At 37.9% G+C, this 13,664-nt stretch overlaps 1 protein-coding gene across 3 annotated transcripts in view; it reads left to right on the forward strand.

Moving 5' to 3' along the window:
- mapre3b (microtubule-associated protein, RP/EB family, member 3b) overlaps positions 1 to 13,664 on the forward strand; it is a 58,992-nt gene that overhangs the window by 28,449 nt on the left and 16,879 nt on the right. The window lies entirely within an intron of this gene.

Genomic DNA, 13,664 nt, shown 5'->3' on the forward strand with positions numbered 1-13,664 from the left:
CACAGTACTTAAAGCTTCCAAAATATCCATGGAGAAATTAGTTCATACTTCAGCTTTGGACCTTTCATCTGAGATTGATGGTACAGAGTATTTAAAGGGAACAGTACAATAAGAAATGTGGGAATCTGTTTGCAAATACATCCCTAAACAAGATGACAGATATGAAGAAAAAATTCTGTAAGGCATGAGCATGTGCAAATAACTGAAAAGGTGAATGATAATGCAGATTTATGACATGTTTGAAAGCAGAAAAATAGTAAAGTAAATCTGAGATAAGAAACTGTGTGTGGTCCTTCATTGAGGCCAGCAGGCAGTTATACCCAGGCTTTTTTTTGCCTCTTAAAGCCTTTGCCAGTTTTTTCATATTTTGGTTTCAGTTTTCCCCTTCCCTTCAATTCATAAGCAGATTAATTGTACTCCATAAAAATATCTTAATTTGTTGATTTCTGATAACGTCAACTCTGTTAGTTCATCATTTTCCATTAATGAATTGTTTTGTGTCTTAATGATAGATGTTTCCCCTTTCCTCTTTGTTTCTTTTAAGTGCCATGTGTATTCCAGTTCTGATGAAAGGCAGGCACATTAAAAGTTTTTTTCTATGAATGTTCTTTGACCCATGGAATGTGGAGAACACTTACTATTTTTATTTCTAACAATATAAGCTTATTTAAAATATAAACTATTAAATAAGCAATACCACACAATTGCTATGTAAATATATCTTTTAATCTTTTAAATTCACCACTCCCACTGCCATCAGGGAAGAGGCTACATGGCATCCACACCAGGGCCACCATAAACAAAAACAGTTACTTCTCCCGAGCAGTAAGGTTGATCAACACCACCACCCATTACACCATTAAACATAGGAGCAGAATTAGGCCATTGAGTCTGCTCTGCTATTCCATCATGGTTGATTTTTATCCTTCTCAACCCGATTTTCCTACTTCTCCCCATAACCTTTAAAACCCGCACCTCCACACCCCTCACCATCACTACTTTATCATTTCCTGTCAGTCACCTTATGCACAGACACTCCTGTGCGTGTGCACAGACGTATGTATGTTCACAGACATACAGTCATTGTATGATTAAATTCTCTTATGTATTTGTATTTATTGTATTTTTTTATTATTGTGTTCTTTATAGTGTTTTTTTGTGTTGCATTGGATCTGGAGTAACAGTTATTTTGTTTTCCTTTACACTTGTGTACTGGAAATGACATTAGATAATCTTGGAATTTGAAAATAATATTTCAAGCATTATGTTGCTGAATCCACCTTAATATAATGCCATTACAACTTTCCTTGAACCAAGTCCAAGTAAAGATTTAAAGGTGAAAGTCCTTATTAGAGCTTTATAAATCGAGATGTGATATATGACAATAATTGTGGCTTTGCAATTACCTTTTGCACTGTTGTTACTTTGGGTCATTTGCATTGGTACTTAACTGTGGGTGTTGTGCTATTAAGTTTCCAGAAAATGACTCATTTAAATAGTGTAGCAATTATTGTCCAAATAGTTAACTTTGACGGTATTAATTAAATTCATTAATTATCTTTCACTGTTTCAAATGTTGAATTTGTATTATTTTATACCTATTTATGCATTTTTACACCAAGCATGGAAAATTTAATTTTTGAATTGTAGGTTCGGGTTTTAGTCTAGGCATATATGCAAACTGATCTTTCTTATTCAATCCCATGTGCACAGTAAAAGGAAAAGAAACATTCATATATTATTGAGAAAAGGCCTATATTTATTGCTATAGTTTGTTGTAAAAGTTATTAAAATCGAGGTTTCGTTATGTTGAAGGAACATTTGCAATTGTTTTGCTAATGAAGTCATTAGCAAAGTCATTAGTCATTAATGAAGACTTATCCAATCAATAGTGTACAAATAAAGAAAGGTAAATTCTAGTCTTGAAAACTATTTGGATTTTTTTTTGAGAATTTAAAGGTAAGGTCTTGAATTATTGTGGTTTGTTTTAGGTATTAATATTTGCTCTCTTTACAGTTTCTGTATGGTCATCTGATAAAGAGAGTTACATGAATTTAAGATAACTTTTCTTGAAGTTGGCCATCAGAAAATGAACTTCATTATCCTAAAGTTTGTTCTTTTTTGCATTGAAGCTTGTGCAAAGGTAACTATGTTTGCAAGTGTTTTTATGTGCACATGATGTTGAATACAGAGACAATTAACATTTTAAAAATACCTAATATCTGCACAGTCCTGCATCATTCCATCAAGACATCATACCTCCAGAAAGTATCTTCAATTTTTATGAAGTCATACATCCTCCATTATCAGATGAATTGGGTCTGTCATTCAGCAAATGAAATCACAGGAATGCTTTGTGTCTTCCTCTAAGGCTACATGATCTCTCTCACTATTTTGATTTATCTAACAAGTCAGTCCTTAATCCTTCCTTTTAATTCATTACTGCAGAAGTACCACATTTTTCAGAATGTGGAAAGGAGTGAAGACCCTCTCTGTGCAAAATGCATGGAGTCTGTCCTGCGCTTACTGTCATGGTTACTGGAGCAGTTTAGTTGTTCAGACAAGTAGTTCATAGGTTTATATTTCTCCATGTAGCAAGTTTTCTGCTCATTTCTAAGTGGTCAGAATCGTAGTCTGCGAATTTATACTTGTACAGGATCACTAGGTTTATGGACTGTGAGAAGCAATATGCCTTCCTTTTTGCTTTGAAATAATGAACAACCTCAGTTACCATGAGTACCACCAACAAAATCTCTCCATTCAGTTGGCTAGATAAGCAAGCCAATGTCACTCTTCTTTTGGGGGCCTACGACCCCAGCATTGAGGCTCTGATTATGTTAACTGGGCTTCAGTGAATAGCAACATTGTCCCCATGCCTGACACCATCCCACTTGAAAAAGCACTATACTCCACATTCCATCACAGGAGATCTTCAGGACAGAAAAAAATAGTTCAAGGACTCACTGACTCATCCGAATTCTAGTTCTTGACCACTCAAAATGACCATTCAAGAAAGCACCAAGATCTTTATTTCCTATGAGTGAAAAATGCAGAGATCATTGGCAAGCAAAAAGAAATAACTGCTCATATATCCTATGCCTTCCACTTATTCATCTCATCAGTCTTCACTTGTGGTAGAGATGGCGGATTCCATAAAATCTTCAGTTAATTCAGAATCAACAGACTGAAGTGGGAGGAAGTATCATAGACCCCAATAACTGCTTCTGAAGATTTCTCCAATTTTTCCAGATCTCTTTGCATCTACTCTGTCAAACCCTCTCTTTTACATTTGTGCGATCATCTCTTACAAACTACTACATGGACCATCCTCCTCTTCGTTCTTCAGATATAGAGACCAAAACTCTCAATAATTCAAGTGAGGTCTGATTTAAGGCCAATACAATCTCACCTTCCTTGTGTGTTTCTCCTCTTTAAATTCCATCAGGATGAGGGGTCTTGGCCCAAAATGTCGACTGTTTATTCCTCTCCATAGATGCTACCTTATCTGCGTTCCTCTGGCAGTTTGTGTGTTGCTCTGGATTTCCAGCATCTGCAGAATCTTTTGTGTTTACCATTAGCTTTTCTAATTGTTTCTTTTCTATATCTACATATTTTGTGTAATGTGATCCAGCACACCAAAATCCCTCTCAATGCAAACACTTCACAGTTGCTGGTTATCTAAAGAATTTTAAAAATTCTTATTTTCAAAATGATTATCACATTTTCCCACATTTATCTCCATATCCCATTTCTTGCAAAAGCTTAATATATTGCATACTTGTGCATACTGTTTGTATCTCCTTGCAGTGCACTTTCATACTTTGTTTCATTTCTTCAAGAAAATTTGGATGCATTGCTTTTTTGATTCCTTGTTCAGGATTGCAACTCACTAACGTTGCTATATAATGCATTTATCGCCACTGACAGGACTTGTTCTTCTAGGCATCTGTCTTTTGATCTTATTCAGTAATACATTTTAAACATTTGAGAATCTTTGCAGCTCTCCATAAGTGAAAGACAGCGAATTGCATCTTTAAAAAAACTCATAGCATATTTATGAAATATGATTTTCCTTGCATAACACCCTGTTGGTTCTATTTAAACAAAGCTTGAGTCCAATTAGCCACATGTTAGATGTCTGGTTAGCTAGTCTTAAGTTCTATTTTTTCCCCTCCTTATGATGTGTTACATTTCCAACTATTTAATCTGTCAGAACTTTCAGAATCTAGGGGACATCAGATGGTCATAGTCAATGCTGACATTGCAGCTGCCCCTTTGAGAACTCTGAGACTTAGCCTGTCAGGTTCAGAGTTAAATTCAAAACAATATGGCTTTAGCTCCTGCAATTTGGCAGTAACTTCTCTTTAGTGAGAATAATGAGTGCTTTTTTTTTTGCAGCCTTTCATTTTAGCTGTATTTGTGTCTTCAATGAAGATACATAATTCTTGTTGAGTGTTTTACCCATTCTTGCCTCGCCATTATGATTTCTCCTTCTATTGTTTCTAAGGGACCAACATTTAATTTTGTTTACATCCTTAAATAGTTTAAATATGCTTCTTGATAAATTGTTTTATTATCATATCTTCTCCCTCTTATTGCTTCCCCACCTCTCTTCTAAGAGTTTACCTGGCTACAAATTTAAGCCAATTTTTTTAAATCTTTGAGCTTCCTGGATTACCATGAATGGATGGGGTTTTAACTTTTCAGTGCAATGCTCTTTAATTGATGAAATTATTTTTAAATGTGTGCCATTGACAAGCAGCAAATCTTTAAATTGAATTCCTTAAAGCACCTTCAACTGCTGCTGCTTGGCTGTCTTTTAAAATCCTCATATATACTTTAGTATTTTTATTTAAATTTTGAACTCTAGTCTTTGACTTTGCTTGGGAGATAGTAAGGTAAATTTTATCACTTTATGAACACTTTTGCCCAGCGGACTAATTAATCCTAATTATACAAAAATTCATCCTAAATTATACTGTCCTCATTTGCACATGAAATATTGTTACAGGAAATGACCTGAAAAGTTTCTGTGAAATACAAACTACACCCTATCCTCATTATTTGCGGGGCATACGGTCCTTGCAGTCAGCGCATAATGTGAATAATTATTTAAATGGAGAAAATAGGGATGCGTCCCAGAGGGCTTCCTAAATATGCTTTATCTGTAATTTATTCACATTTTCATACCAATACGACACAAAAGCAGTACCACAAGGCAACATTCATATTATATTTCATCAATTTAAGGTAATATTCAATGTAATAAATCATAGAAAGTTAATATACTGGGGATTACAGTACTCACCAACAGTGGCAGGTGTGTTCGCTCCAGGAGATGAGTGGGTGTTGTGGTGTCAGGATCATATCAAGCACAACAAGGGGTGAAGGAAGACTCACAGAACTGTTAGAACTGCCGGCAGCAGGAGATGACACCGGTTTGAAGAAAGTGGTGAGGGTTGTTTGTTTGGCAGCATTTTGTTTCTCAGCATAAATTTGCTTGTAGGGAAGAAGGGTTGACGGCAGGGAACAACTGAAATGCTGACTCCATTCTAAACTTGGTTCCATATCCATCGCCATTTTTGACAAGTGTGCCGAGTTCTAGCATTCTCTCACCGTTGGTAAACTGGGATTTTCAAAATCGTCTGTTGCTTGCAGCATCTAAGAGATAGTTCGCCGTTAAAAAAAATGCCTTGTATGTGGATATCACACCTTGGTTGAGTAGCCGAATCAGTAATGTTGTGTTAGGCGGCAGGAAACGCACTATTATGTTAGGATGAATGCTGTCCAAATGTTTAGGATGGGCTGGCACATTGTCGAGGAACAAAAGAACTTTAAAGGCAAGATTCTGATCCCGGCGGTCCCAGAACTATGTTACATTCAGCTGATGCCACGCTGTTTATAATTCCCAACTTTTTTTCAAGTATTAAAGTGGTTCTCTGCTGTTCAGCTGATGACCCAGGGCATGACATTGGATGCTTAGGAGGCATAGTTAAATATTTGAAGCACAAAATCACTGCACTGTAGGTAAAACCAACAAAAGTTTAAGAGTGCAAGATTGCACATCTATATGTTACCAAAACCAATGCGAGACTGGCGGGAGTGAGATTGTGAGGCGTGCGCGCGTGACTTGTATTGGCAGGAAAGCAGTGCTCCTCGCATAACTGAGTTTTGGATGCATATAAGGAGATGTTGGTAGAAATAGTTCCTCATGTAACTGAATCCGCATAGTCTGAAGATGCATATAATGAGGACAGGGTGTACTTTTTGTCCAGGTAGACCCATTGTTTCTGCTTTTTCCTGCCCCACTGAACTCATATCTGCACACCTCGACTCAGTTTTATTCCCCCAGTTGAGTACCTTCCTACATGCATCCATGATATTTCACACACTCTTGATCTTTTCATTGATTTCAAGTTTCCTGACCCCGAGCATCTTACTTTCACCATGGATGTCCAGTCCCTATACATCTCCATCCCTCACTAGGAAGGCCTCAAAACTCTCTGTTTCTTTCTGGACACCAGACCCAACCAGTTCCCTTTCACCACCACTCTCCTCTATCTGGCAGAACTTGTCCTCACTCTCAGTCATTTCTCCTTTGACCCCTCCCACTTCCTTCAAACAAAAGATGTAGCCACGGGTACTCACATGGGTCCCAGCTGTGCTTGCCATTTTGTCAACTACATGAAACAATCTATGTTCTAAGCCTACACTGGTGCCACTCCCCAACTTTTCCTATGCTACATCAATGACTGCATTGGTGCTACTTCCTAAATCTATACAGAGCTCATCGACTTAAATCAACTTTGCCCCCCAACTTACACCCTGCTCTCATATTTACCTGGTACATTTCTGACACCTTCCTCCCCTTTCTCGATCTCAGTCTCTTATCACTGGAGCAGCTTATCTACTGATGTCTATTATAAACCCACTGATTCTCACAGCTACCTGGATTATACTTCTTCCTACCGTTACTTGTAAAAATCCCCTTCTATCAATTCCTCTATCTCTGCCACATCTGCTCTCAAGATGAGGCTTTCCATTACAAAATGAAGGAGATGTCCTCCTCCTTCAAAAAAGGGGCTTCTCTTCCTTCCCAATCAATATTGTCCTCAACCACATCACTTCCATTTCGCACACATCTGCTTTCACCCCATCCTCCTGTCACTTTACCAGCGATAGGGTTCCTCTTGTCCTCACCTAACACCTCACCAGCCTCTGTGTCCAGCACATAATTCAACGGATGCTGCCCGACCTGCTGAGTTCATCCAGCTTTTTTGTACGTCTTGATTTGACCACAGCATCTGCAGTGCACTTTGTGTTCATAATTCCTAGTAACTTTTGCCATCTCTATTGAGATCCTACCACTAAGCACCTCCCTCCATCTGCCAGAAAAAGTGGGATCTCCCAGTGGCCACCTATTTTAATTCCACTTCCCATTCCCATTCTGACATGTCAGTTCATGGCTCCTCTACTGTCACGATGAGGCCACACTCAGGTTGGAGGAGCAACACCTTATATTCTGTCTGGTGTAGCCTTCAACCTAATGACATGAACATCATTTTCTCATACTTCCAGTAATTTCACATCCCCCCCCCCTTCACCAGTCCCATTGCCTTTTCCCTCACTTTTCTCATCACTTTACCTGCCCATCACCTCCCTCTGATGCTTCTCCCCTTCTTCTTTCTTCCATGGCCTCTGTCCTCTCCAGGACAGAAGATACCCCTTCTCCAGCCCTGTATCTCTTTCACTGATCAACAACTTTCCAGCTCCTCACTTCACCCTCCACCCTCCCCGGGTTTTAGTTCCACCTATCACTTTGTGTTTCTTACTCCCATTCCCCCCCCCCCCCCCCCCACCTTTTAACTCTACTCCTCACCTTTTTTTCTCTAGTGTTGAAGAAGGGTTTCAGCCCAAAACGTTGACTACAGATGCTGCCTGACCTGCTGAGTTCCTCCATCATTTTGTGTATATTGCTTGGATCTCCAGTATCTGCAGATGTTGTTTTGCTTGTGCCAACTACTTTTGCATTTTTTTTTGTTTTTCAAGACCAATTTCAGTCCTCAGTTATTCTTCTATTATCAGGGTTACCCACTTTTTCCTCTACCTTTCCCAACCCATAATCACAACCTCATTCATTCTGTTTGTACTTTTAAGTATTAAGTAGTCCAGAGTATTTAATTACTATTCTAGACAACAGCTCTGTAATAATTATCAGGTCAAACTGACGTGTATGTATTTGTTTCATTGTTGTCACTATAGTATTGCAAAGGTTCCTTGTTTTCAGATATAATTTTAACCACATTTTTCCTTTTTATGCTGCATATTACAATTAAAACAACTTACTTTCTTGTCTCATTCCACAAGAATTGCTAATTGACTCTGCCTTTTTTCTAAAATGCCTTATTTTCTCTTCACTTGAATCCTTCCACACTCTGGTCTGCACAAACTCTTTCATGCTGCATCTACAATGTATTACCTGGCTTACAATCGCTACTGAATGTTGCTTAATACAATGAATTAACTGAGGTTACCGTATACCTGATATTTAATTTCTTTTTACCTAAATTTGCTACTGAAAATTAGTTTATTTTGCTTAACATTCCTTTTTTTTCTGGTTTCAAAAGTATACTGAGTACCAAGCAGATGGCAAAGTTTAAATACTCATTAGCTGCATATTCCATTGATCATCGCAAGTATTGAATACACAAAACAATGCCACCTTATCATGTTGCTGGCTCTGGCTGCTGTGCTTTTCAAATTCAGATGACCTACTTGCTTACTGAATGAAATTTGTGCATCATCAAATGGCACATGTCCATTGAAGCTGAAATTGTTGAATACTGTTCAGAATCCTAGCAGTTAAATGTTGTGTTAATTATCAATCTCTGATGAGTCATACAAATTTTTTTATTTATGCTGTGACCTTTCTGCGTTACATTTGCATATACTATAGAATATTTCAGAAGATTTTAAAGGGCATAATTCAAATGGCTCTGAAAGCAACTTAGTTTTCAGAATTCAAGATCCTCCAGAAAATTAACTGGATTTATCCACTTTTGTTGAAACTATCTGAAGAAAGAAAATAGTTGTCCACTTTGCATATTGACCATTCTCTCTTCTTCCTCTCTCTGCATTTGATTTTGCTGTAGGTAGTTGACACATTTTTGGGCAGGCTTGTTTTCATGTATTTATTGTTTTAATTGTTCCAAGTAAGATCCCAGGCATTTTGTCATCCTAACTGACACTAGAAATGCATTTTCTAAATGCACTTGAAATTAAGATGATTTAGGCATACATTTGCATATTGGCTCTTCTTTATTCTACAGATATAAATGAGCTTCTATGTATAGAACTTTGGAGAAACTTGTGATACTTATCACTTTTTCTTCAGCATTTAAGCCATATTCTTGTGATCATCTGACATCTTGCATCATTTGATCTCTTGGTGCTTATTTTTGCATGACAGGGAACTGACATGCTTTGGTGTTGCAGCCACTACTTTGGGGTTCAAGTGCAGACTTCCTCATCCTTCTTACATTTTTTATTGAAAATATTTTGGATTTTTTCTCTCAAATTTTGTTACGAGAAGTTGATTTCAACATTGAGTATTAACGTAAAATGGATTGGATCAAGGGACTGTTATGTGAAACAACAACTTGCTCCTTTGAGGTAGATTTTCTTGGTGTATGAATTGCCAAGAGATGCACGTTGGAAGGATAAAGGAGTTTATTTCTCTTTTGTAATAAGTTAGCTGTTTTGGCAACTTACTTAAAGGTTTGTTCTACCCAGTCCGTGGCTTCTGAATTGATCATTGCAAAATTAGCTGCTTTTACTTGGGAGTGCCTTGATGCATTTTCAAACACCATTGTTTGGATATATTTGCAAGGGCAAATAACCGCCTTTGCAAGATCAGTTCTGTAAATTGGTATTTAAATCAATTCACAGAATTGCCCATCTCCATTTTTCCAATAATCCCGATATTGTCTTTATCTGGAGAATAAAAGCGAGGAAGAAAATATGATGACACACCTTTGGTATTGATGCTTCCTCACTCTTTACGTATATTTTATCCTCTGAATTAAGAACTTCTGTCTTCCTTCCCTGTTGTCTTCATGCTGAGTTGGAGGTTGATTGTTAATTTTATTTAATTTCTCCTTCGTTATACCACCTCGGTCTACTTTTCAGCCACCTCTGTCAAAAAAACCTAAGGAGGGATTCGGGATCGATGACTTGTGTACAGTGTGGGAGTGAGGGAGATCACATGGCTGTTGCGAGGAACATTGTTAAAAGGACAGAGTCTTGTGATTTTCCCCATTGGATGACAGACCTGATTCATCTGTATATGAAGGATAAACTACACTGAAGTCAGGAAGAAATCCTTATCAAGGTGAGTTATGTTTCTTTGCACAATCCAACAGCAACGGATAACTTGCAGAATTTCGAAAACTGAAATATGCTGTTTGGTAGTATCAGTCTTTGTTTCTGAAGCATATTCAGAAGTGAATTTCATTTGCTTGATTATGTATACACCAATAACATGCTTAGTGGATCATGTGGGTTGCTCCTTTTTCATGTTTCAGTTGAGTGTAAGTTTGCAATGACATTGCGGTGTCATTTGATATCGGCAAGAAAGACACTTTTTAAGATGTTTGCCTATCCTTCGGGAATTTACCAGCTATTACTTCAATTACCCTCTGATATTGTAAGAAGCTATACTTGGATTTTGCAATTTGATTTTTTTTTAAGCTTTAGGTTTCGCCAGTTTAAGCATACTCTATCCCATGAATTGTGATAGAAGTATGTATTCCACTGTAGAATTGCTCAATTCATGATAATCAAGGTAATTTCTGGCATTAGTAGTGTTAGGTTTATATTATAGAGTGTTACCCTTAACTAATTAGACAGAACACTGATTTGGTGACTTGAGCTTGTAATGCAGAACATAGGAGTCAAATCACAGTTAAAAGTTTTGACTTTCAACACAATTTTTTGCAAATGAATAAATGTAGAATATGTGTAAGAGTAACCATGAGGGGCTGTTAAATAAAAAAAAATAGCAACTGACTCATTTGCTATGTTTTGAAAGAAACCTGCAGTTTCTTACTGGTATAGTCTTTGTAAATTTATCTCATTGTTGACTTCTAACTTCTTTCTGAAATTATTTATGAAACAATTCAATTTTATCAACTATAGAAAAGAATAAAACCGCATAGATGAATCTGTTAACTAGGCAAATTTCTGAATCACATACCATTTTGGATTGGTCCAAAATCCTTCAACACACATTGAATTCCACAGATTCACTACTCTAATACTGAAGAAATTCCTCCTCAACTCTGTTCTAAATGGACTTCCCTCTATACGGAGGCTGTGCCCTCTGGTCCTAGACTTTCCCACTCTAGGCAGTTAAATATTCAAGAAGTTTCAATTTGATCCTCCCCTTCATTCTTATAAACTCCAGCAAGTACAGGACTAGAGCCTTCAAATGCTCCTTGTATATTAACCCTTTCATTCCTGGAATTATTTTCATGAACCTCCTCTGGACCCTCTCCAATGCTAGTACATCTTTTCTTAGATAAGGGGTCGAAAACTGCTCACAAGACTCAAAGTGCAGTCTGACCAATGCCTTATAAAACCTCAGCATTATATCCTTTGCTTTTATATTCTAATCCTCTTGAAATGAATGCAGACATTGCATTTGTCTTCCATACCACTGACTCAACCTGCAGGTTAACCTGTAGAGAATCCTGCATTAGAACTTCGAAGTCCCTTTGTACCTCTGATTTTGGAATTTTCTCCCTGTTTAGAAAATACTGAATTGAATTGACTTTAATTCTTACATCCTTCAAATACACGAGGAGTAAAAATCTTTATGTTACGTTTCTGTCTAAATGTGTAATGTGCAATCATGGTAGTTTATAATAACTTATAATAAATAGAACAGTCAATGTAACTTAGAAATACATGCAAATGAATGTGAGTTAATCAGTCTGATAGCCTAGTGGAAGAAGCTGTCCCGCCTGGTTTTAATGCTGCAGTAATGTTTTCCGGATGGTAGCAGCTAGATTGTAGTTGGGGTGACTTGGGTCCCCATGATCCTGCAGGCCCTTTTCTCACACCTGTCTTTGTAAATGTCCCGGATCATGTGAAGTTCACAACTATAGATGCACTGGGCTATCTGCACCACTCTCTGCTGAATCCAGTGATTAAGGGAAGTACAGTTCCCATACCAGGCAGTGATGCAGCCAGTCAGGACGCTCTCAATTGTGCCCCTGTAGAAAGTTCTTAGGTCTTGGGGGCCCATACCAAACTTCCTCAACCATCTAAAGTGAAAGGCACTGTTGTGCCTTTTTCACCATACAGCTGGTGTGTACAGACTATGTGAGATCTTGGGTGATGTGGACACCGAGGAACTTAAATCTGTTTACCCTCTCAACCCCAGATACATTGATGTCAATAGGGGTTAACTGGTCTCCATTCCTCCTGTAACCACAAACAGCTGCTTTGTTTTTGCAGCATCGAGGGAGAAGTTTGCTTGACACCACTGTGTCAGAGAGATGACTTCTTCCCTATATATAGGCCACCTCATTATTATTTGAGATTAGGCCAATCAATGTAGTGTCGTCGGCAAATTTAATTAGCAGATTAGCAGTGTACGGCTTTATTCTTTCTACCAAAGTGCATGACCATACACTTTCCTACAATATATTCCATTTACTACTTTGTTGCTCATTATCCAAATCTTTCTAAGCCCCTACTGCTTCCACAACATTATCTGCCGTTCTACCTATCTTTGTACAGTCCATAAAGCCATTAATTATGTCCAAATCATGACATATAACTAAAAAAGAGGCAGTCCCAACACTGAACATTGCGGAACACCACTTGTCACCAGCAACCAACCAGAAAAGTTTCTCCTTTATTCCCATTCTTTGCCTCCTGCCATTCAACCAGTCTTCTTTCCATGGCTAGTGTCTTTCCTGTAAAACCATAAGCAGTTATCTTGTTAGGCAGTCTCACATGTGGCACCTTGTTAAAGGCCTTCTGAAAATCCAAGTATACAACTTCCACTTACTCTCCTTCATCTATCCTGCCTATTATTTCCACAAAGAATTCCATCAGAGTTTTTAGGCAAGATTTACCATTAAAGAAACCATGCTGACTTTGGCCGATTTTATTATGTACCTCCAAGTACCCTGAAGCCTCATTCTTAATGTTGGACTCGGTATCTTTACAGCCACTAAAGGCAGGCTAACCAGCCTATAATTTCCTTTCTTCTATCTCTATTCCTTCTTGAAGAGTGGAGTGACATTTGCAATTTTCCAGTCTTTTGTAACCTTTCCTGAATATGGTGATTCTTGAAAGATCTTTATCAATGCCTCCACAATCTCTTCAACTACCTCTTTCAGAACCCTGGGGTGTAGTCCTCCTGGTCCAGGTGACTTATCTACATTCAGACCTTTCAGCTTCCCAAGCACCTTCTCTTTGGTAATAGCAACTACACTCGCTTCTGTACCATGACACTCTCGAATTTCTGGTGTACTGCTAGTATCTTCCGTAGTGAAGACTGACGCAAAATACTCATTAAGTTTGCCTTCCATTTCTTTGTCCCCCATTACTATCACTGCAGCATCAGTTTCCTGCAGTCAAAAGTATCCACT

This window comes from Hypanus sabinus, chromosome 10 (genome assembly GCF_030144855.1).
Source record: "Hypanus sabinus isolate sHypSab1 chromosome 10, sHypSab1.hap1, whole genome shotgun sequence".
NCBI lineage: Eukaryota > Metazoa > Chordata > Chondrichthyes > Myliobatiformes > Dasyatidae > Hypanus > Hypanus sabinus.